The following is a 23,975-nucleotide window of genomic DNA, read 5'->3' as shown; positions in this document are numbered from 1 at the left end:
CTCACTTCATGCAGAGTGCTCCAAACTGCTTTCCATTCTACTTTGCATCCTTTAACATACCTTGTCATTATCACATAGGAAGCTACTTTATATTGAGTCAGGCTGTTGGTCCATCTAGCTCAGTACTGACTGACTGGAAGCAGCTTTCCAGAGTTTCAGACAGGGGATAATTCCAGCCCTATCTAGAGATGCTGGGTCTGGAACCTAGGACCTTAATATGCCACTGAGCTATGACTTCCCCCCTTGTAGATTTTGGATTGTATGTGTGTAGGGTGCTTTAGCATTAGGTATGGAAGGACCAGTCTGTTTCTGGTTTGTGTAGCTTCCACCTGTTTTCATTCTGTCCTGTTTCCACATTAAACTGCAAATTCTTCACCTTTCCAAAAGCTCACCTTAAAAAAAAAAAATCTGCATAAGAATTCAGCTTAAAATGCACATTTAAACACATATTTTTGTAAGTATTTTCTCCCAAAACAAGCATTTGTAAATCTATTTTGTTATTTCTTTGCACTTCTAATGTTACTCAGTTCTGAGGTCAAAAGAATGATGGATTGCTATGTTCCAGTTTCCACAATAGTCTGGGGAAAGTGTGGATCAGGTCAGGTCTTATTAGCACTTACAAAGACTGAATTCCTCAAGCCACTCTATTTGGCATATATGTCCCATTTCAATCAGGGCACAGCACAAACCAATCACAAATATTACATTCAATCATCCTAATCAAAAACGCCAATTCTTGTTTTCATGGTTTGAGCAGCAAGCAACCAGTTCAATGGCACATGTCCACTCTCTGCAGAGACTAATGGCATATTATGCATTTTTGCTGCTATCACTCACCCTCATCTCACAGTCAGGATGCATTGTGCACTTTCCAGCCCATTATTTGTTCCCAAAGCCTGAGATAACTGATGGGATGCTTCACTGGTTCTTAAAGTTATTCATAATGATACATGTATGTTTTGAAATGCAATGATACTGAAATGCTGAAGTAGGCAGCCCTTCCCCACAATATCTATCAAAGTGAAAACTATCTGACACTGCAGTCTATACATTACTGGCGATTATAGGAAATTGACTTCTTAAACGATATGGCAGCTGCAGACACGACTGAGGTTAATTTCATCTCTTAATGAGCCTATTTGCAACCCATCCCTTCAGAAGCTGCATGGCTATACTCTGTTTAGCAACAAGAAAATCCAAATGTCACACTCATAGAGGTTAAATACAAATGTGTGTGTGTGTGTGTGTGTGTGTGTGTGTACATATAAGCACATACAACGGACTATCACTCAATTTAAAAAAAAGCTTAGGCTGAAAGTGTAAAAGGAGAAGGGAGAGAAAACTGAGGGCAATTGAACTGCTGGATCCACTGACCTAATGGGGCTTATAAAAGCAGAGAATCATAGAGTTGGAAGGCAACTCAAGGGTCATCCAGTCTAGCCCTTGCAACACAGGAATCACAGCAGGGAATTATGCTAACAGGGGAGGGGTAAAAAAGGGGGGGAGGGAAAACCACTGCATCAACAACTGCTTCCTAGTTTGGGGGTGTGTCAGGGGGCTGGGAACAGTAACGGAGGAACCCTCTCTGGTACCCGGGGCGGGACGCCGATGGGCAGGGCCAACCGCCTGGTGGCACACGCGCAACGTCCATACAGAGTGCACACACGCAGCATCCCATACGGACTGCGCATGTGTGGCATCCCGTATGGAGTGTGCACGTTCGGCAGCCTGTACGGTTGCCATGCGAAAGGCAGCCCATAAGGATGCCCGTATGGATGGTGCGCGAGAGCGACAGCCCGTACAGATGCCGCGCAAGTGGTGCCCATACTGACTGTGCCCTCGGCCACTCTACAGCTGGGGGGAGGCCATCTTGTCACACACACTCCCCCAGAGTGGCACCCGGGGTGGACTGCCCCCTCGACCCCCCACTTCATATGCTCCTGGCTGGGAAGGCTATGGCCCCTGCCCCAGCAAGCCTTACTTTTGGTCCAACCAATGTTGAGCTCTAAAGACAAAGTGCCAAGGGTCACAGAAGTTAATTTGGCTTTGTCAAGAAGGCACCCAATATCAATATCTCCTTTTTTGAGATACTCTCTCTTCAGAGGGAGAGGGAGATCTGATTTTTCCCATGGCCCCTAGGATGACCACTCAGGAACCAACACATCCATAAAGAAGACCCAAGATGCAGGAATGGCGAAATGGTTAGATTTATTGAACATAACTGTAGATGATCTGCAAAGCCAAATTATAAAAGTGCAGGGGTTGAATTCATTGCTGGACAAGATGACATTTGGGGTCCCCCTTCCAACTCTACAATTCTATTATTCCCACTGGGCTCTAGTGCCCATGTGATCTCAAACTCCCTGCCCTTGGGAGAGGCCATCTCAAGTATTCTCGCTAAGGGATGGGGTGGGGGGCTAATTTGTCCCTGCTGTAGAGCAGGAACTGTGTTTTAGTGGGCTAGGCTGGGTTGCACCCCCTTAGTTTTTTTCTTTTAAAAGAGTGATTTCGGAAATCTTGGCATCTCCTTCTTGCTGCCATTTTGGCAAAAGAGTATCAGGCTCTCTCCTGTGAACACCAGGAACAGAATATATAAGACGATGCATGGAAGAGATAAAGAATATACCTTTTCAGAGCTATCTACACAGGTGTCGTGTTTTGTTCCTTCTGGTCTTGAATCTTTTGTGTGCTGTGCACCTCAATAGGAATAATGAATTTGGTCTGATGCTGAGCTAGTGATAGCAGCAAACTACAGGACTTCAAGTGGTGATTGTTTAGCCGGTGCAGACTGCAGAGTCGGAATCATTCTGGGAAGGGAGGAATACATTCAAGCGGCTGAATTACCTCTTGCATTGAAGGGAAGGTTATCTGTGTTAGTCAGGGCTGAGGCACAGCTTAACAAACTATTACAGAATGGTATCTTTGATTCTAAATTAAATGTCAAGCATAGTTACACAATGGCAAGCTGGCCCAGTTGTCTGGCAAAAAAATGAAAAAGTGCCCTGCATTGCATAAGTAATGTAAAAGGAAAAGAATATCTTCTGGAGGAGGCATGAAATGACTGTGTTCTGACTAAAGAAGTGACAGGAGAGGGAAGCCACAAATAATGGGCAGAGAGATGTAAGTGGTTAAGAATGTGGGACAGAGAGAAGGGACTCTTGCATTGAAATTGCCGCTCCGTAGTAAAGCTTACCAGGCCTCAGCAGGCATGATATTCTCAGCATAAGTGACTTCACAGGGTTGTTGCAAGAAGAAAAATGAGGGAGGGGAAAACCTACAGACCAGTCACATTTTACGCAGACTTCACTAACAGAATTGCAACTCTGAGTGCTTGACCAAAAAGAGAGAGAAAAGAATAAAATGAATAAAAGTGGGTGGGACAACATTGCTTGCTGGGGTGTTTCCCTTCACAACCTTGCCTGCCAGGGGTTTTTTTCAGAGTTTTTAAGCTCTCCAACTTGCTTTCTAGGCTCCGGGAGGCTCTTGTGAGAGACCACACAGCCCCAGTCACGGGAAATCTTCAGCAGAGGGGTGGTTCCTGGGGTTGTTTGGCTTTGCATCATTTTGCTTTTTACGTGCAAACCCCCAAAAAGTAACAAACATGTAAGTAACCCTGAGGTGGCAGAGGCAGAGCAGGCAGTTTAGGTGGCAGTGACAGCAGCAACAGGGCAGGGCGGCCACCCCTGTCTAAATCATAGCTGTCAATGTTTCCCTTTTTTTAAGGGAAATTCCCTTATTCCAAATAGGATTCCTCACAAGAAAAGGGGAAAGTTGACAGCTATGGTCTAAATACATAGAGCACCTAAATCCAGTCCCCCAAGTCAACAGCACACAAGATCTGTGGCTTAATGGATTGCCTCCATTTTTGTATTTATTATGTATCTTGTATTTTTTTATATTGTAGTTCTATGAACCACCCTGAGATCTACGAGTATAGGGCGGTATTCAAATTTAAATAGTAGTAGTAGTAGTAATCATTATTATCACCATCTTCTTTATCTTCATACACACCTGCAGCTTGATCTTCATCTGCTGAAGTTATAGCTCTTTTGTTTGTGTTTTTTCTACTTTTTTTCTTTTTTTGGTCTTCCAAACAAAGACAGATGGATACTGCAGTTCCCAGTCCATCTCAATGCCCTAGAGGAAAATGTCCTGCTGGGTCCTTGAAAAGTACTGCTCTGAAAAAGAACAGATTTATGGAGGTGTCAGAGATGCTGTGTGTTTCTTTCCCATAATTCAGTGCTTCTGTACTAGAAAGAAGGGCTTTTTTCTTTAAAAAATAATAATAATGAAAAGTTGAAATGGCTCTCTTGTTTAACAGAGTGCATACAGAATGTCCAGGTGCCAACTAGTGATATTTGACACATTAGTTATTTACTAGAAGGATGAGTACACAAAAAAAATGGAGATATTTAACACTCACCACACTAAGTTGCACCATGATTCAGATTCTAAATTTGGGAAAAGGGTTGGGGAACCTGTAGCTCTCCAGATGTGGATGAACTCTAATTCCCATCAGCCCCAGCCATTATGGTCAATGGTAAGGGATGACGGGAGACAGAGTCCAGCAACATCTGTAGGCCACAGTTTCCCCATCCCTGTTTTAGAATCCACAGCAGGCATCCCCAAACTCAACCCTTCAGCTGTTTTGGGACTACAGCTCCCATCATCCCTAGCTAACAGGACCAGTGGTCAGGGATGATAGGAATTGTAGTCCCAAAACAGCTGGAGGGCCGAGTTTGCCTGATCTACAGCATGGCCCAACTATATGCTGTGAGTGTTGAATTTTCAATTGAGTAAATAGGATGGAGAAAACAAGGATAAAGTTGGCTCATTGGCTTTTGCTGTTATGAAGACTTTTTATTCTGCATGAGGACAGCCCCTTTCCTTCCTGCTTTCCCTACTTATTTATTTACTGCTTAATAGATTAAAACAGATCCAAATAGTGTACAACAAACTAAAACAACAACAAATTACACAGTAAATTTATTATTATTATTATTATTATTATTATTATTATTATTATACCGCCCTTCGTCTGAGAATCACAGGGCAGTTTACAATATAAGAACACAAAAATGCATAACACAGTAACTTACAAAAGCAATACCCACCCATTTTAAAAGGCAATAGATTGTTTAATTAGCCAAAGGCCTGGGAGAAGAGAAATGTTTTTGTCTGACGCCTATATATATGTATTAACCTTTAATACAAGTTACTAGCAAATGAATATTAATATAATTTATTTCTTCTGACACACTTCCCCACCCAACCCCTCTCAGATTCCTGATTCTCATTCAGGATTATACCTATCCACCCCGACTCTGTTTGGACCCCAAGCGAAACTCACCGATCACTCCCAAAATCTCACAACAAAGAGGGTTTATGGGTTTAATGGTGCTTCCTCAGGCTGCCCACAGCCATGTTCCAATCAGCACTCAAATCAGCTGTACTGCACACACTCAGTTCCAGGCTACAGCAGGTTTGGGCTGGTGGGTTCCCCGGGTGGGGGAGAGAGAGTCCAATGGGTGGAAAATAGGACACCCCTCCACCCACAGTTCTCTCTCTGGCCTCTGCACACTGTACATTTATTCTTCCAGCTGCAGTCTTCTAGTGACACAACTACACACGATTTTAGGTGTAAGGCGAATAAAAGACAGATCCCTCCTTCAAGCATCTTAAAATAATAGAACTGGTGCTGCTGCCAATACTCAAAATTAGTCAAATTTTAATAATTCCCAGATGTATAATGAGCCCTGACTTCAAGTCAATGAATTTTAATATTTTTGTCATTCAAAAAGAGATTGATTATGACTTAATCAGAAGAAGAACATAAAATATAAATTACGACCAGGATGGAAGGAGTCTTTGAAAACCTTGTATTAAAATGCCTAGGCAGACTGGTATGAACAACTTGCCAAGATGTCTCCTTGGCATAGCTCAGCTCAGTCTTAGGGGAAAAGGTGAGTGTGAGCTTGAATCCCCACTGAGGCCACCTACAAGCCTGTGGATTGTACCATACCTTTGCCACTATGGAGCACAGCTGGACTCATGGGCTACTAAATAGTGTGAATGTCCTGCCATCCCACACCTCAGCTGAGGCAGATCATACATTCTCATAATGCTTCTACTGTTGACGTTACAGTGGTATCTCTGGTTCTGGACACGATCCATTCCGGGGTGCCATTCGCACCCTGAAAAGTCCATAACCAGAGTGGCACTTCTGCACATGTGTGAAGTGTGATAGAGTGCTTCTGCGCATGTGTGAACAGCGCAGAACGCTTCTGCACGTGCGCGCGTGGCAAAACCCGGAAGTAAACACTTCCAGGTTTGACGCATTCTTAACCCGAAAAAATGCAACATGAAGCGTTCGCAAGAAGAGGCATGACTATATTCCATGCCTGTCTACAATGATCCTTCTGCCATAGGACATAACAGAAGACAAGCAATGAGCAAAACCACTGAGCTCAACCTATTTACAATCATAAGTAAGACCAAAGATCTTTGTATACAGAAGGTCCTGTTTCATTCCCTGGCATCTCTAGATCTCTAGAAAAGTCCCCTCCTCTGAAACCCTGGAGAGCCTCTGACAGTTAGTATAGACGATACTGAGCTAGATGGACCAATTGTCTGGCTCAATATAGGACAGCTTCTTGTGTTCCTATGACTTAATATCCCCAGATCTCACGGCAAAGACAGCAAAGCTGTTGGAGTTTTGTAGCATATGGATTTTAAAGCCTCTATTAATTTGCACTGGTTTTTAAAATGATGAAAACATTTAACACACCTGTCATTTATCACACATTGTGCTATTAACACATTCAGCTAAATACTAATTAATTAGTAGTGGCTTTCTTCAAAAAACAGCTGGGTTGGTTAGCCATGGACAATGGGTCCCTGAGTCTTCATTAACTTTCATTGCTGTCTCTGATGGATTTGTTCTCACAATTCATAGATGACAAACCTCCTCTCGCCTCCTCTCTCCTTAAGAAATAACTTCTTGTTCAACAAGGATGTGCAAGCAGATGTTGATCTGTTGCTGACTCGTCTGCTTGTGCTTTCTAATTGAAGCCACATAGCTGTGAATATTTTTACAAGCCTAAGGTTGGTTATTCAGTTTCCTGGGGGAAAAAAATGTTAATAGCCCTACTCTTTCACCCCATTTATTCTGGACACTTGAGAAGAAGAAAAGGTTACAGTGCTAAGATTTGCCATGCATGGTTTCAGCTGTTTCCTATTTCCTCTGAGTATTATAGAGTTCACCTTGGGGTGTACTTGAATTTGCCTAATTGGCTAAGGGCAAGTCAAAACCACAGGCTTAAACTAGTTGAAGTGTCACCACTGGGGATTGGAAGAATGTGGGAAGCTCTCTGATCACTACTGCCCATACTGGCAGGCAGCGCCTACCCTGGGTTTCCAGCACAGAGTATTTCCAGCCCTACCTGAAGATGCCAGGAATTAAACTTGATACCTTTTGTATATAAAGCAGATTCTTTACAACTGAGCCATAGCCCTTTGTGGCAACTTGGAAGATGCAGAAAAAGACCGACCAAACTAATAGCTCCAAAATTCATTGGGGAAGCCATGGTAGTCAAACATTTAAATAGGCAGTGTAGATACGTTATTTAAGAGCATACAGCCATGTTGGATCAGGAGAAATGCCGATCTTGCCCAATATCCTGGTTCCTACAGTGACCAATCAGATGCTTATGGAGAACCCACGGGCACAGAATGAAATAACCCCTCTCCCTCAATTGATTTAAATCAGTAGGTCAAACAACTGAAGTTTTAATTACAGATAGAACTCTTCCTACCAATCAGGGAGAATGAGATTCAAGGGCATTCCACCGTGCAGATGAGCATCATGAAGCTACCTCTCTTCCCCATTACAAATTTGATTCCCTTCTTTCTGGATTCTAGACTCAAAACAAGTAGGGTTTTTTTGAATTTCAGAGTGCAAGTACTTTATTTATTTATTTATCACTTAATTATCACAACCTCTGAGCGGTTTCCACAAAACAGAAAATATGCAATACTGATGATAAAATCAGATGTCAAAAACAGATCAGCTTAAAATTGTTCGAAATAAAATCAGCACTTTTAAGAATATACACTATGAAATAAAAATACATATTGAAATGTGTGCCAAAGGTCCATGTCTGAGGAGTCTTGCTTAAACAGCAAAGTTTTTAGCTGGTGCAGAAGTTGTCCATGGGCAGGGAATTCCAAAGCATAGGTGCTGCCCCACTGAAAGATGGATTCCTTGAAACTGTGGAATGAACATTATATGGCATTATGATCTCGCTTCTACCAAATAACAACCATTGGCCTTTAGTGCACAGCTGAAGTAACAGCCCTCTTTAGGTATTTGTCTACAGTGCACATAGAAAGGGGAGAAGAGGGAGAAGCAGGCTAGCTTTTTCCTGCCACTGTCCCCATCACTCTCCATGTGATGAAGGGCGGAAGTCTGCATCCGGAAGCCCCTATATATATGCAGGCTCCCTATGTGGTGTTGATTTTCCAGGGATCTGCATCATGTGGGGAGCCTACACAAATATAGCAGGCCCTCCACTGGAGACAATCAGGGAACCAGCAGTAGTGGTCAGTAATGCAGCGGTGCTTACATCACCAGCGTTCCTGCCAGGAGGGGAAGGGGTGAGGTGGCAATGAGGGTGGCACAGTAAAAATGCACCTGTAGAGCCCACCTGGTGGTCCCATTTGCAATGCACTGACCTCGTCACCACCTCAACCCTGCTCTCTACCCCCCCCTGTAGTGATGTTGTTGATGGAGGGTCAGGTAAGTGCCCCCCACCTGCTACTGAGTGGTGGGAGGAAAGCTAGCATGCTCACCGATGCTCTCCCTCCTTGAGCGTTCACTGAATACAAATGCTCAAAGAGAGGTGTAATTTCCTTATAGCCATACCTTCCAGGATGCTGATGGGGTTTGAACTTGTTCTTTAGCTATTTCCAATAGTTTCATTCTAATATCTCACAAGCCAAACTTGACAAAGTACAAAGCACATTGGAGCTAGCTCCAAGCTATGCTGGGTAGTTATCTCCTGCTGAAGTGGTTTTGATAACATGCAAATTTATTTAGATTTAATTGGCTAATCAATTAGAAGCTGGATGGTTAATGAACTAAGAGTCTTTAGTCAATCAATAGGCCTAATTACATTGTCTCTCTTTATCCATTACCTGCCCTCACTGAATTAAGTAATATTTCAAAAGGTGCTTTGAGAAACCGAGGTCATCAGCCACCTGGTGCTGCATAAATCGAAAGCAGTATTTTATTACATCAATATCTGCCTTCGTTCTGGGGGGGGAAATATAATGATGTTTTTGGAACCTAATAGAGTCCAGTCTTTACAGAGGACAGACTTTATTCCCTGTTAGGTTCAGACCTTTCAGCAGTTCCCTTGGTAATAATTTCTGACATTGGAAATAGCTCCTAGGTATTTATATAGTTAATCCTGTTTCTGCCGATAGCCTTGGCTGCCGAGACAATTTTGTAAGAAAATGTTCAGCAGTTTGTTCAAGACCTTGTATGCTGGCAACATTGATACATTTTTATTCCTTCCAAAATTTTGTGACATGGCCGATCACTGATTTACGTCAGAGGAAGTGATTGTCTCAGGTGTTATAAGGATGGAGTCATTTTAGTCAAGCCCCCAGGCCTGTGCTCAACCATTTTCTTTGGGCATAAACACTACAGGTATATCAATATGCTACCGGGATGTAGTTTTTTTATTTATATGTCTATGCAGAATCCAGCCATTCTCACCTGAGAGCGAATCATATTTGTCCCCATCAGCCTACACTCAATCCCTCACCCTAACAAACAAAAACACACAACTCTGCCACATCTATTTCACCAATCGATTCAAAGTCAGGCAACATTTACACAAGCATAATGAAGTAATAGAGTTCTAACATGAAAGAATGGACTGTACCACTTTAGGCTGCCATTGCCAGAATGCATTCCTAAATGCTCCCCTGGGCAAACAATAACAGCAACAACAAAAACACCTCTCACCAGAAAGAGAAGCTTAATGCTTCACTTTTCAGCTGCTTCTGACTGCTGCTTTCAAGCTTGTTTTTCAGGGCTAGGGACTGAGAGAAAATTGATTCAGATCACATTTAATGGCACCTCATCACCCTTTTTGAAACAATTTGAAATGGAGCCATCCTTCAAAATTTGCACTTCTCTGAATTTTGTAGTGCAGTGCAAAATTTTGCAGGGGTGGTGAGGAAGTGCCTCTTTAGACCTAATGGACCAGCCATTGCGGCTTTAAAGTTTGTCCCATGTTGTACTGAACTCTGTTGACTTACCACAGGTATTGGAGATTTTTATTTTATTTTATTTAAAAAATATTTAATCTGTTGATGTGTAAACCTGCCATTAGTGATGGGATTAGACAGCTTCTTTGGGGCCCATCAAAACACGTTTCTCACTAACTACATGGTCCATAGTATCAGCAAGAGGTCAAGAAAGAGAAGGAGAGAGAGAGAAATCAAAGCCAAGGGAGGGAGACAAGGCTCCCCAACAGAGCATACATCCCTGTAAATAAGTGGATTTCAAAGGAGGAAAGATAAAGCCTTAGCTGTTTAAGTTGAAAGTCAAAGCTGAATATACAGTTAAGTCAAGCAAGGAAAGCTCTTTATTTATTTATTTTTCCTTGCTAAGGAACACAAACTCAGCCTGAATTAAGCTTTCGTATCAAAGCCCTTCCTGAACGCTCACAAGATTAATTTTCACATTTAATAGCTCCGCTCCTTAAATGTTGTATTTGAGATTAAAGTACACTGATGAGGCTGACACCACTAAATGTAGGCAGGCAGCTCTTCTTTTGTTGCATTTTTGGGGCTCATCATTCTGGTTTTAGCTACCTGTCAAGTGTGTTGTACTTAAACACAGGGATGACCCAAGACGATTTGTTGCTAAAGGGCAAAGAGTTTCCTCCCCATTGTCCTGCCTCCCATCCAACATACGCAGACAAAGGCTCTTATGTGCAAGTAAGAAAAAGATCTTTATGCAGGCAAGTAACGGTACAGGCTTGGCAGCAGACACAGGGTTCAAAGGTCATGATCCAGGAGTTCAGGAGTTCAGGCAAGATGTTCAGAATTGCACAGAAGCCATGGTGATGTCTCAACAGTTTCCACACCCTGCCTGCCAAGCTTTTAAAGATGAGGGGTGACACATTCACTTATGAGACTTGCTTGTTTTGCAGGCTTGCAAATTCACACTCCTCCACGATTTGTGGTAGAGCTCCCATCTGCAAAGGTGCTGCCTGGTTCTAGGCAATAATATTTCACCCTCCTGTTCAGGCTACCTCATTCACTACTGTCTCCTGAATTTCCTGCCCACAGCCCTTCCCAGCCTCCACTGAGAGTCTCCACTGTGCCTGGAGGTTGGCAGAAGAAGCCAGCATCCCTGGAGTGCTTGTGGGTGGGGCACAATGGGAAGAGCCCCCCTCGTCCAACACCAGTTCATGCCAATCAGCCGCTCTCCCTGTTTCTTCTTCCTCCTCCTCTTGGATCAGAGTCTGACAACCCAAGCCCAACCCTGATAGTGCTGTGAGGCTCATGACACCCGCTCCCATCACACCGTCTGGTTCAAGGCTTCCTGTGACAGCTGCCTCCAGAGCCAGCCCAACAAAGAGGCAGGGTCAGGCAGCCACCTCATGCAGCACCCAAGAGAGGTGGCCCCAAGGAGGAAGAGGAAGCTGGCTCCCTGATGCTGCTTTACATGTTGGAGTTGCCATAGTGGCTGTGTAAAGTGGCAGCAGAAGTCGGGCTGTAACTTCTTTTCCTCCCCCTCCAGGTGCTGCCCCTTTATGAGCAGCCTTGGCAAATACAGTGGTACCTGGGTTAAGAACTTAATTCGTTCTGGAGCTCCATTCTTAACCTGAAACTGCTCTTAACCTGAAGCACCATTTTAGCTAATGGAGCCTCCCGCTGCCACCGTGCTGCTGCCGCGTGATTTCTGTTCTCATCCTGAAGCAAAGTTCTTAACCCGAGGTACTATTTCTGGGTTAGCAGAGTAACCTGAAGCGTATGTAACCTGAAGTGTCTGTAACCCAAGGTAACACTGTAGGCTTATCATGAGGCAAAGTTAGGCAGCCAGGGCAGCCAGGGCCAGCCCAATACATTTTGGCACCTGAGGTGAACAAAAAATGTTCCCTCTTCCACCGTGCAACGTGATTAGAACATTTTCATGTTTGTACAGTACCAAGCGCTCCCTAGCAATAATAATAATGATGATATGTTTTGCATTTATACTGGTGTGGAACTGTGGGGAACTGAAAATAAGTCTGGAAATATGAGAAACTGAGAGAAACCAAAACTGACATATTTGTCTATTCCTAGCTGCAGTTGTTATGAAGACCCCTTCCTGAGACTGCTGCTGCCAACTGGAATAAATCATACTGAACTGGGATAGATGGCCAAGATAATCTGACTTTGTACAAGGCAGCTTCCTAACCAAGTGCCCTGAAGCCTAATGGAAACCATGTTGTTTGGGAGGTCCTCAAATATAGGAGCATTCACTGACGCCCAATCTGTGCCCCTTGTCGGTTGAAACAGCATCATACAATTCAGTTTAGACTGCTTTCCATATCTCACAATTTCAAACCAAACCAACAATGCTTTAAAAAAAAACCCTATTACAATTTGCTTTTTCACCAAGTGCCTATGTTAAAATAGAAGAATTTTTCACCTCTCCATTGGACTGAGATTTTAAATTCAACAGCCATTCAGAAAAGAACGTAGAACAATATATTTCAAATTCTCTTGAAAAAGTCCTACATCTGTATTAGGAGCGAGAAAACGAGGGGGGAGGGAGAGACGACAGAACAGAACGGTGACATTTTCAAAGAGATCTTCCGTAGCTATATTATCTTTTCAGTTCGACATATTAAATTCATCCTGAATCTCTGACCTTGTTCGGGAGCCAGAGCTGGAAATGAATATACGGATAGTCAAATAATCAACATTCTTTTAGAAGTCGTGCTTGCAAGTGCGACAGAATGAACAGATACGGCATGTGATTTACATAAAGCACAACCAGTTACTTTGGTCTTGAACTTTTCATGAGAGAAAGACATAATTTAAAATGTGATCATGAATGGCTTCTAATTAATGTGATATAAAGAGGTCATTGAAATTGATTAAGAGACATTTTATGAAAATGAAGATGCTGCGCTCTTTGAAAATGCTCAGAGGTTCACACAAGTGTGCAGTATTTTTAAGCTTCCTGTGCCAGTATTCCACAAACACCAGAGTAATGACTGTCCCCGGGTAGTTTCCCATCCATCTGTTGAGATTATAAGTCCAGGAACAGAATAAACGCTCCTGTCATTAATGTTAGGCTTATACATTAAAAAGAAACTAGTTGGTCAGTTTCCAGTTCTCAGAGGTGGTTTACATAAATGTAAACTGCATTAAAAATTCTTTGTTCCCCTACCTTTTAAAATAATTATTCTGTTCTGCTGAATGCAAAGGATCCAAAAAGGTCAAATAAAATGATCAGGGAGTAGAAGCATTTTCCCTATAAGCACAGATGAAATCATTTGGATCTTTTTAGCTTAGAAAAAAATAAAACCTCAAAGGGATGGAAGTCTGGAGAAAGTGGAGAGAGTTTTTCTCCTTCTCCCAAGTAGACTTGGGAGGGTCATCCAATGAAATTGATTAGCAATAGATTAACATCCGACATATATTTCCACAGAATGTGTAATTCATTTATTGGATTCATTTCCACAAGATGTGATAATAGTTTAGCTATATTTAAAAAGAAAAGAAAAGAAATTCATGGAGAAGAGGCATATCAATGGCTAGTACTTATTCTGGGGAAGTGCCGTATTTTTCGCTCTATAAGATGCACCAGACCGTAAGACGCACCTAGTTTTTGGAGGAGGAAAACAAGAAAAAATATATATATTTTGAATCCCAGAAGCCAGAACAGCAAGAAGGATCTGGCTTCTGGGACAGCCTCCTGCTGTTCTGGCTTATGGGATAGCCACGCACAGCCTCTCCCGGGCAGCGGGATGAAGACTCCCCCTGCCCGGAAGCGGCTGTGTGCAGCTAAGCCAGAAGCCAGGACAGCAAACAGGATCGCAGCGCAGCGATCTCGCTTGCTGTCCTGGCTTATGGGATAGCCGCGTACAGCCTCTCCCGGGCAGTGGGAGGAAGGCTCCCCCAAGAGCCATGCACCCTTTAAAGAGCGTGCATAGCGTGTGTGCGGCTCTTGGAGGTTTTTCCCCTAGGAAGCCACACATGCTCCACGCGGCTCTTTAAAGGGAGCGCTGAGCAGAGCCTCCCGCCTGCATTCGCCCCATAAGACGCACAAACATTTCCCCTTACTTTTTAGGAGGGGAAAAGTTAGTCTTATAGAGCGAAAAATGCGGTATCTGATTAGCACATGTGGGAACCAGAATGTTGGGTAACATGAGCCTTTGTTCTGATCCAACAAGACTCTTATTGTGTGGTTCATGTCCAGATTTTTCTAAAATTCATTCATTTGTTTGTTTGTATATTTAATTTGTATGCCACACTTCATCCGAAGATCTTAAAGCAGTTCACAGCATAAAAACACAGAATAAAACCACAATGTACATAATAAAAACAAGAACAACACAAAACAATAATCATTCTAGAGAAATGTTGATACCCTTTTAGGGGTGTGCAAAAGGGAAAGAATCAAAACAGGCTACTTGGAATGGATTCAGGGTTTGCCCAAGCAAAAGTGGACTATTTCTGAAGCACCCCAAAGCAGTGACCTCCAAAGTACTTCAAAGTCCTTTGATAACTGGGATGTTTAAAAACAACAACCCATTTCTCCTGAAACTTGCCTTATAAGGAAGGTACAGTAGCACATATAAAAGGTAAAGGGACTCCTGACCATTAGGTCCAGTCGTGACCGACTCTGGGGTTGTGGCGCTCATATCACTTTATTGGCCGAGGGAGCCGGCATCCAGCTTCCGGGTCATGTGGCCAGCATGACTAAGCCTCTTCTGGCGAACCAGAGCAGTGCACGGAAATGCCGTTTACCTTCCTGCCGGAGCGGTACCTATTTATCTACTTGCACTTTGACATGCTTTTGAACTGCTATGTTGGCAGGAGCTGGGACCAAGCAACGGGAGCTCACCCCATCGCAGGGATTCGAACCGCCAACCTGGGAAAGTGGGAAACTGGGGCAGGGTGCTAAACAAGTATAGGCAACTCCCATTTATGTTTTGAGGCACTGCGTATGTCAGCAGGCTGCACATAAACCTGTCCCATTCCCTTCCGTTCTGCCACTGCTCCTCCCCCTTCCGGTGCCGAAAATTGCACGCATGTCAGCAGTCACATGCGTGCCAACCACACTCAACTTGGGAGTTGCCAGTATGCTCACTGAGTGTTCGCTGAGTGTTGAAAGGGGGGAACGAGTGTGTGAGAGTGTGGAATGGAGTATCTAGAAGGAAGCCAGGGCACGACCGGTCAGCTAGAACCATTGTAAAATGGGATTTGGGATGTAAAACTGCAGTCAAGTACAACATTCCTACAGTGGACATGTTAGGGGATGTTTTGTACCACTCAGGAGAAGACTTTCTGTTTCCTCCTGAGCTGGGACAGATTTTCACTACATGTGACTTGAAGAGGGTGTGTGGTCTGTTGTACTAGCATGAGGGACCACATGGCCTCCATGTTCTGATCAGTGTGTGTTCTCCATTTTATATGTTGCTGCATTTTTGGAGAAGTGACTGCTTAGTCATAGTCACTTGGGACTAACTTCTTTATGGAATAGTTCTAGTTGTTATGTAACCTAAGCCTGCCTTCAGAGATATGTCTGTGTGTGTGTTTGTTTGTTTGTTTGTTTATTACTTTTCCAACAATTTAAACAAAACAAAATAAACAATACAATACAATACAAAAACACTACATAACATAACATAAAAACACTACATAACACTAACACATTAAACTAACAAAACAAAATAAAAACAATTTAAAACACATCAAACAATTTCAATATCTTATCTTTCATTCACTTATTTCAACGACCTCCTCACACCTCCCTTTTTGTATTCCACTTCTGTTAATTGTTTCAGCAATTCCTTTCCATCTTCCTCTGTTTTCTATCCTATAATTATCTTAACCTATTCTAACCTTATTTTCCCTTTAATACTCTAATAATCTATTTATACTTAGTTCCTTATAGCATTTCTACTAAAGCCATATAACTTCATTTCCACATTTTTCTAACATTCATTAATTTTACAGTATTTCTGTAAATAGTCTTTAAACTTTTTCCAGTCTTCTTCCACCGACTCTTCTCCCTGGTCTCGGATTCTGCCAGTCATTTCCGCCAGTTCCATATAGTCCATCAACTTCATCTGCCATTCTTCCCAGGTGGGTAGATCTTGTGTCTTCCAATACTTTGCGATAAGTATTCTTGCTGCTGTTGTTGCATACATAAAAAAAGTTCTATCCTTCTTTGGCACCAACTGGCTGACCATGCCCAGGAGAAAGGCCTCTGGTTTCTTCAGGAAGGTATATTTAAATACCTTTTTCATTTCATTATAAATCATCTCCCAGAATGTCTTAATCCTTGGGCATGTCCACCAAAGGTGAAAGAATGTACCTTCAGTCTCATTACATTTCCAACATTTATTATCAGGCAAATGGTAAATTTTTGCAAGCTTGTCTGGTGTCATGTACCACCTATAAATCATTTTCATTAAATTTTCTCTTAGGGCATTACATGCCGTAAATTTCATACCTGTGGTCCATAACTGTTCCCAGTCAGCCATCATTATGTTATGTCCAACATCTTGTGCCCATTTGATCATAGCTGATTTTACCGTTTCATCCTGAGTGTTCCATCAGAGATATGTCTGTGAACCTGAATGAATCTGTGAGTAAACTACTTTTATATTAACATTAATCAGATTCTTGTGCTTATTCTTTTTAAGAGGAATGTATGGAAGTGAGAGCTGGACCATAAAGAAGGCTGATCGCCAAAGAATTGATGCTTTTGAATTATGGTGCTGGAGGAGACTCAGGGCTGGAGGATCCCTGAGTGCTCACTGGAAGGACAGATCCTGAAGCTGGGGCTCCGATACTTTGGCCACCTCATGAGAAGAGAAGACTCCCTGGAAAAGACCCTGATGTTGGGAAAGATGGAGGGCACAAGGAGAAGGGGACGACAGAGGACGAGATGGTTGGACAGTGTTCTCGAAGCTACCAGCATGAGTTTGACCAAACTGCGGGAGGCAGTGGAAGACAAGAGTGCCTGGCATGCTCTGGTCCATGGGGTCATGAAGAGTTGGACGTGACTAAATGACTAAACAACAACAACAAACTTATAGATTCTAGGAACTGAACCATGAATCTCCACTGCATAAGGCATGTGATCAAATACGGCACCTTGTTGTTTTCCCCAACTTGGTGTCCTTTAGTGGTAGTTTTAGACCACCACTCCCATTCTCCCTGACGACTGGCCATGCTGGGGGCCTGGGGCTGATGAGAGTCATAAAATGTTTTAATCTGGAAGGCATAAGGTTGGGAAGGTTGCCTTGGGGGCTAAACGACTAAACAACAACAGCAAAAGAAGGGATTTTACGAGGAATGAATCTTTAATAGTAAGACTCAGATGAATCAGCAACTAGCTGATCGCTGCGTAATTTAAAAAGGGGGATGTTTGGAACGCTGCTAGAATATGGAACTTGCTAGCGCTAGTTAGGAAGGATATCATTAAATAATATATCCTCTCCTTCCTCCCTAATCATCCCCACAAACTTTAATACACAAAAGTAATAGGTAAGTAATGGATGCACCCTTCAGTTGTCCAGCTATTTGTAGTCCCCATAGTTATTCATTGATTCATTCGTAAATATACAGTTCTATGCAGTTCTATGAAGAGCTCCTAACACTGTACAGCTGCCACGCTTTTCACGAACTTCCACGATGCTGACCTTCCAATGACTCAGTGCTACATGGACCCCCCTTCAATTATTTCAAGTCCTCCCATCTGAATGTAGTAAGCTAAAGAGGTCTCATGTGATGAAGGGCAGTCTCAAAGCAGAATAAACAGATGAAAGCCTAAGCCAGCCTTTCTAAAACTTGTTTAGAAATATCTGTGCAGTTCAAAAATATCAAAAGTATTGAACGTTCATGTATTCAGCAGTGGAAAATCAGGAGGAAACACAAACGCAATCACATTAGCTGAGTGAATCTGACTCTTGTTCAACAGAGGCAGTGAACATTACAACCCCAAAGCTTTAAACAGCCATACCATACTGGGATATTGCCAGAAGATATTGTTTTTGCAAAGTATCTCATGATTATCAGTACATATTATCCCTCGGTAAGGGAAAAAACCAAACCCTTGGCAGATGTGAGGCTATATTAGGTCTCGCAATTCTACTTCTCTCATGACCTGCCTTTTATTGGCTAAAGATGGTGAGTTAAGTCTGTCTCCAAGATGGCTATAAAAAATATAATGTTTCAATTTCTCATGGCTCCCATGTTCATTAAAGCCTTCTCTTTTTTCTCCAGCAATCTGCCTCGCTTGCAAAGGGCATTAGAAATAAAGATTGTATTTCAGCTGAAGACAGAGCGAGCACAAAAGCTCCCCTAATTACGTTACTAATTACTTGAATAGTCCTCCATTTGACAGTATAATTACACCAAAGGAGGGCGAAATGTCTCCATTACCAGGGAAAGAACTGGAATTTGTTTTCATTCCAGAATTCATAGACTATGAAGCTGGATGTATAAACTTCACATGAACTCCAAAGGGCAGACAAACTTTCTAAAAATAGCTATTTTTCAAACACATGTCTTGTAGAAAAAATAATAATTTGTGAAACATGTGCTTTTCATTAAACCCATCAGACATCTGAGCTCCAGGACCTGTTCACCTCCGACCTCTATGCTTGATTTTCACTGCTGTTCATTACAGATATTGCCCTCCCGCGTTTCGCCCATTTATAAACCATGACTGATCCAATGGGATCCTAACATTTTCAGTACATGCATCAGACAAAAAGCATTTAATGACTTGCTAGGGATGAGGAAGAAAATGGATTTTATTTGCATGTCCATGAGAAACTACCCAATTTGCACTTCTCAAACCAATCCATGAACCAATACACAATTATGCTTCAAACTTCAAGCTCCTCTGATTTTTGTCATGCAGTTTTCCAGCCAAATAACATGTACAAAATGCATACACTGGCGAAAGCTGCACATAAAAAAGGAATAGCCACACATACAACAGTGAAAACAATATACAATAAATGTTTTATTTGGGGGGGGGGATGCTTGCACAAATGTGTATATTTCTAAAAATAAAAATAAAACCATCTATTTAATGAAATTGCCACTAAAATGCTGGTGAATTTTCATGAGGATTTTTTTTTTTAATCCTCACAGATTGCTGCAGAAATGTAGAGAGCTGAATTTAAGATTGGAAAAATAAGAAACATAGAAAAACAGAAATCCATTCCTATAACTGGCACATCATTAGCATGTTCCCCCCACCAAGGGTAGGGCAACTAATTCATGATGAATTCAACTCTAGCTCTCTTTACTTAATGAATTTTGATTATTTCGCAAAATTAGCAACTCCTGCCTAAAACTCTGGACAATTCCTGCCTGTCAGTTTGGGCAATACTAGAAAACTTGTGTAACTTCTTACACAGCTTCATATACCTCCTGAATAGGAGCACTGAAGCCCCACATTAGTAAAGTTCTGTTCAGCCTCCTTCTGGCTTTGGGGGTAGATAGGTGAGCTATTAATAGCATCTAGGCCAGGGGTGAGGAAGTGGAATCCAGCCAATTTGATAGCTTGGTGCAGGATACAGAGCAAAGTCTCAGAACCTAATTTGGGGAGTTTCATACTCCTGGCATCCTTGGGCAACTGCCATGGCCCCTATTGCTTGAGCAGGGCCCGCTTCTAATGCTTGAAGTGCTTTTTGACTGGGTCTAGCTGCCCAGTTTTGGTTGGATAGTGTTCTCAAAGCTACCAGCATGAGTTTGACCAAACTGCGGGAGGCAGTGGAAGACAGGAGTGCCTGGCATGCTCTGGTCCATGGGGTCACAAAGAGTCGAACACGACTAAACGACTAAACAAAGCTGCCCAGTTTAATTTTCCAAAATGTCCCTGGTGCAGTATCACTCGAGGGCAGTATGGGAATGCAGCTAGCCTCAGCCACTTGGTGCTTTTTGCAATGTTGCTCAGAGCATTGCTGTCTAATAAGCCCAAGGGGGGCACAGAAATGGAAGAGGGGTCCACAAGAGGTCACTTAGTTTTTTGTGCACAGACACCTGGGGGCTGGAGCCAACCACGATCCTTAGCCAAACAATGGCTTTTCCGTGCCTACGCTTGAATGCTGTATTTAAATGTGGCTTCTCAGCCTATACTACACGTTGCCACATTTTCAAGCTCATTGTTGCATCTATTTTATTTATTTTATTTCAACGATTTCTGTATTGCTTACTTAAAAAGGTAAAGGTACCCCTGACTGTTAGGTTCAGTCGCAGATGACTCTGGGGTTGCACGCTCATCTCACTCTATATGCCAAGGGAGCCGGCATTTGTCCGCAGACAGCTTCCGGGTCATGTGGCCAGCATATCTAAGCCGCTTCTGGCGAACCAGACCAGCATATGGAAACGCCATTTACCTTCCTGCCAGAATGGTACCTATTTATCTATTTGCACTTTGACGTGCTTTCGAACTGCTAGGTGGGCAGGAGCTGGGACCGAACAATGGGAGCTCACCCCGTCGCGGAGATTTGAACCATCAGCCTTCTGATTGGCAAGTCCTAGGCTCTGTGGTTTAGACCACAGCACCACCCGCATCCCTGTATTGCTTACTTACAATAGCCTAAAGCAAACAACAACAACAACAACAAAACTCAGTACAAAAAAATATGTTATAATTATAAAATCAGAATTCAGTTAAATGCTGGCTGGAATAAAAAAAAAATACCTGTTTTGCCTCAACTGGCAGGTAATTCCATAAAATTGGGTCCACAATACGGAATGTGCAGTGCCTGGTTAATACAAGACTTGCATCTGAGCCATGGGGGACCACAAACAGTGACTCATGTGAAGACCTCAACGATTGAGCAGGGATAGAATAATGTAGTTTTAAGGGAAATTGCCCCAAACGACATGGCCAACCTGGGTTTCCATACGTTTTTAGCAATTTCCGTCCAGATACTACTTTGACTACACTGTTCCATATATGTCTGGAAAATTTTGGACATATGGCAACATGGCAACCCTAGGATAGTGGAACCTTTGGCCTTCTGTATGCTGCTTCCACCAGTCATAGCACGAATGGCCAATGGCCAGGGAAACTGGGAGTTGTAGTTCAGCAACATCTGAAGGGCCAAAGGTCCCCCACACTCGTAATAACGGACATAATCTATAAAGGCGTTAGGGAATGTCAAGATGATACATGCAATATTTAGTACTTGGTGGAATCACAGGATGTGTGGACTCTACATGGCTCTGATGTGAAAACCCACTTCGGAAAAGTAGTTCCAGGCAGCAGCATTAAGCTACATAATAAACCACAAATCAGCAACATTTGCGCACACAAGAATTTTACCTATTTTTCACCAGCCAAACAGCAAAGCCTCCAAAACTGCTGCAATATACCAAATTCCATGTGAATGCCCCACTGAAGCAAGACTATTATTAAGAATCTGTTTTACATTAGTAGCAGGATCTCCAACCCACTTACATTTTTCTCCTGCTGAGCTGACAACCTCCATCAACACCAGCCTGTCTGCACATCTAACATCAGGAAACACCTAACATAGCTATAATAAATTCAAGCCTTTAGACTCCATCCTGCCCAGCGGCATATAAATCAGATTCAAACTTTTGAACTGTGTTTATTTTTTCACCGGGGGGAAGAAACCCCTCCTCTTATTTGTTCAGATATGCAATGACTGACCAAATTGAAATACTAGAAAAATACAGCATGCTTTGAAGAGAGTCCAGCATAAGGCACTGAAACATATCTGGCTATTACTAAGAAAATGGATACACATCTCAGGAATTTGTACCAATGATTTTAAATTAAATATGATTTGCTTTCTAAGCATGGGATATAAGAGTTTATTGTTCCGTTCTTGGAGGAACACAGGAGGAATATTTTTGCCACAGTGCAGCAAAAATGGAGGCATCTAGCAAGAGTTGTCCCATAGTGTCTGCCCCTAAATAACAGAATGACAAAATGTTTAAATCAATGCTGCAGACGAGAGGAGGACATCTGTGCCGCAGTAAAAATAGTACAACAGACCAGTCATCAAAAATATCTGGAGGCTCCCATTAACCCCAGCTGAGGCTGATGCAGGTTGTAGTCCAAAGTGTCTGGAGGGCACCAGGTTGGTAAATGGGATCATCTTAATAGATGGTCCTGGTTGCGGGCAGGCTCTCAACCTGGTTCCCCCCACCCTGCAATGGGTGGAGCTATCGCACTCACGCCGGGGTGGCACCACAATTACCCAGGGCTATTGCCCAATCATGTCAAAGGGTGATAGAGGGGGAAAGTATAAAAGCAACAGCACGACTTGTACCAGGCTCCTGCTTCACGCTGCTGAACACCTTCCCACCCTCTCTTTAATTTAGATCCTTTGGCCTTGCTTTGGAGTTTGGTTGTTTGTCCAGCTTGGGTCAGGGGCCGGGTAAGAATTTTTCCATTTGGCAAACTGGCACGGGCCACTTGGTTTTTGCCTACCTCTTAGCAATCGTCACAACTTTGTAAGGTTTGGCAGTAAGGCATTGGCTTATGTGAATGGGTGAAGGAAGGTCGGCCATCGCCTGCCCCTCCAGTTTCAAGGGTATTCCGCTAAAGGAAGCCGGGGCCTGGTTCCTGTCCAAAGTCCACTTGAAGGGTGAGGGCCATGCCAGGCCTCCGGGAACACCAGGGGAGATGCAGGCGGGTTTCCCCGAAGCAATTTCCGTTTGGGTGGTTTACCCTTACAGACTTCCTGCAAAGGGGACAGGAGTCAGATATAGTCTTGCCGATGCCTAAGCCAATACCGCTCTCATTCCTGTAATCAATGAAGCTGTGGCCAAATTTTTGCCCTTAAACAAAACCTTTAAAAACCTTAAACAAAATATCTGTGTCCGTGTGAATTTATTTATGCTAATGGGGGGGGGGTCGGCTTGAGGGTCTTGCCACACAAAGGCTGCAATAGACATTTTCCAACATGCACACTGCTTTTTAATAGGGAAGTGTATTTTTATATCTGTCCGGTGATCGGTTGACGGAAAGCTAGACAAATTTATATCCAATTAAGGTCTACTCACAGTAAACCCATTGACAGTAATGAGCATGACTAACTTGGCCCCATTAATTCCTGAGCAAGACTAGCATTGGCTGCCATCCAAAAGCTCAGTCAGTAGAGCACAAGACTCTTAATTTCAGGGCAGTGGGTTCGAGACCCACATTAGGCAAAAGATTCCTGAATTGCAAGATCCACATGGTCCCTTCAAACATTACAGTTCTCTGATTCTCTGATTCTCTGACCCTCCCACACATCGGTTGTAGGAACAAATGGAGCTCAAATGGGAAATGTACAAAACTGACTACAAGTGGAGAATGTTCAATGCATAAAACAATATAGCAACAGGCCATTGCAGTCTTCAAATGCCACCTATGGGGAGTAAAACAGATGTGCCTTAAAGGGGAAGGGGCATAGCTCAGTGGTAGAGCACATGTTTTGCATGCAAAATGTCCCTGGTTCAATTCCTGGCATCTCCAGGAAGGGTTAGGAGAAATTCATGTCTGAACCCCTGAAATGCCTCTGACACTTACTGTTGACTATACTAGGCAAGATGGACCAATGGTCTGACTCAGTAGAAAGCAGCTTGCTACAATACTATCAAACACTTTGAATAACTAATTTGGAAACTGTACAATGAGAGGAGGGGGGAATTTAATGTGGTGTCACACAAGTTGAGATTTAAACATA

Source organism: Podarcis filfolensis (assembly GCF_964270895.1).
Source record: "Podarcis filfolensis genome assembly, chromosome: 8".
In the NCBI taxonomy this organism is placed as follows: Eukaryota; Metazoa; Chordata; class Lepidosauria; order Squamata; family Lacertidae; genus Podarcis; species Podarcis filfolensis.
This window is presented reverse-complemented; position numbering follows the sequence as displayed.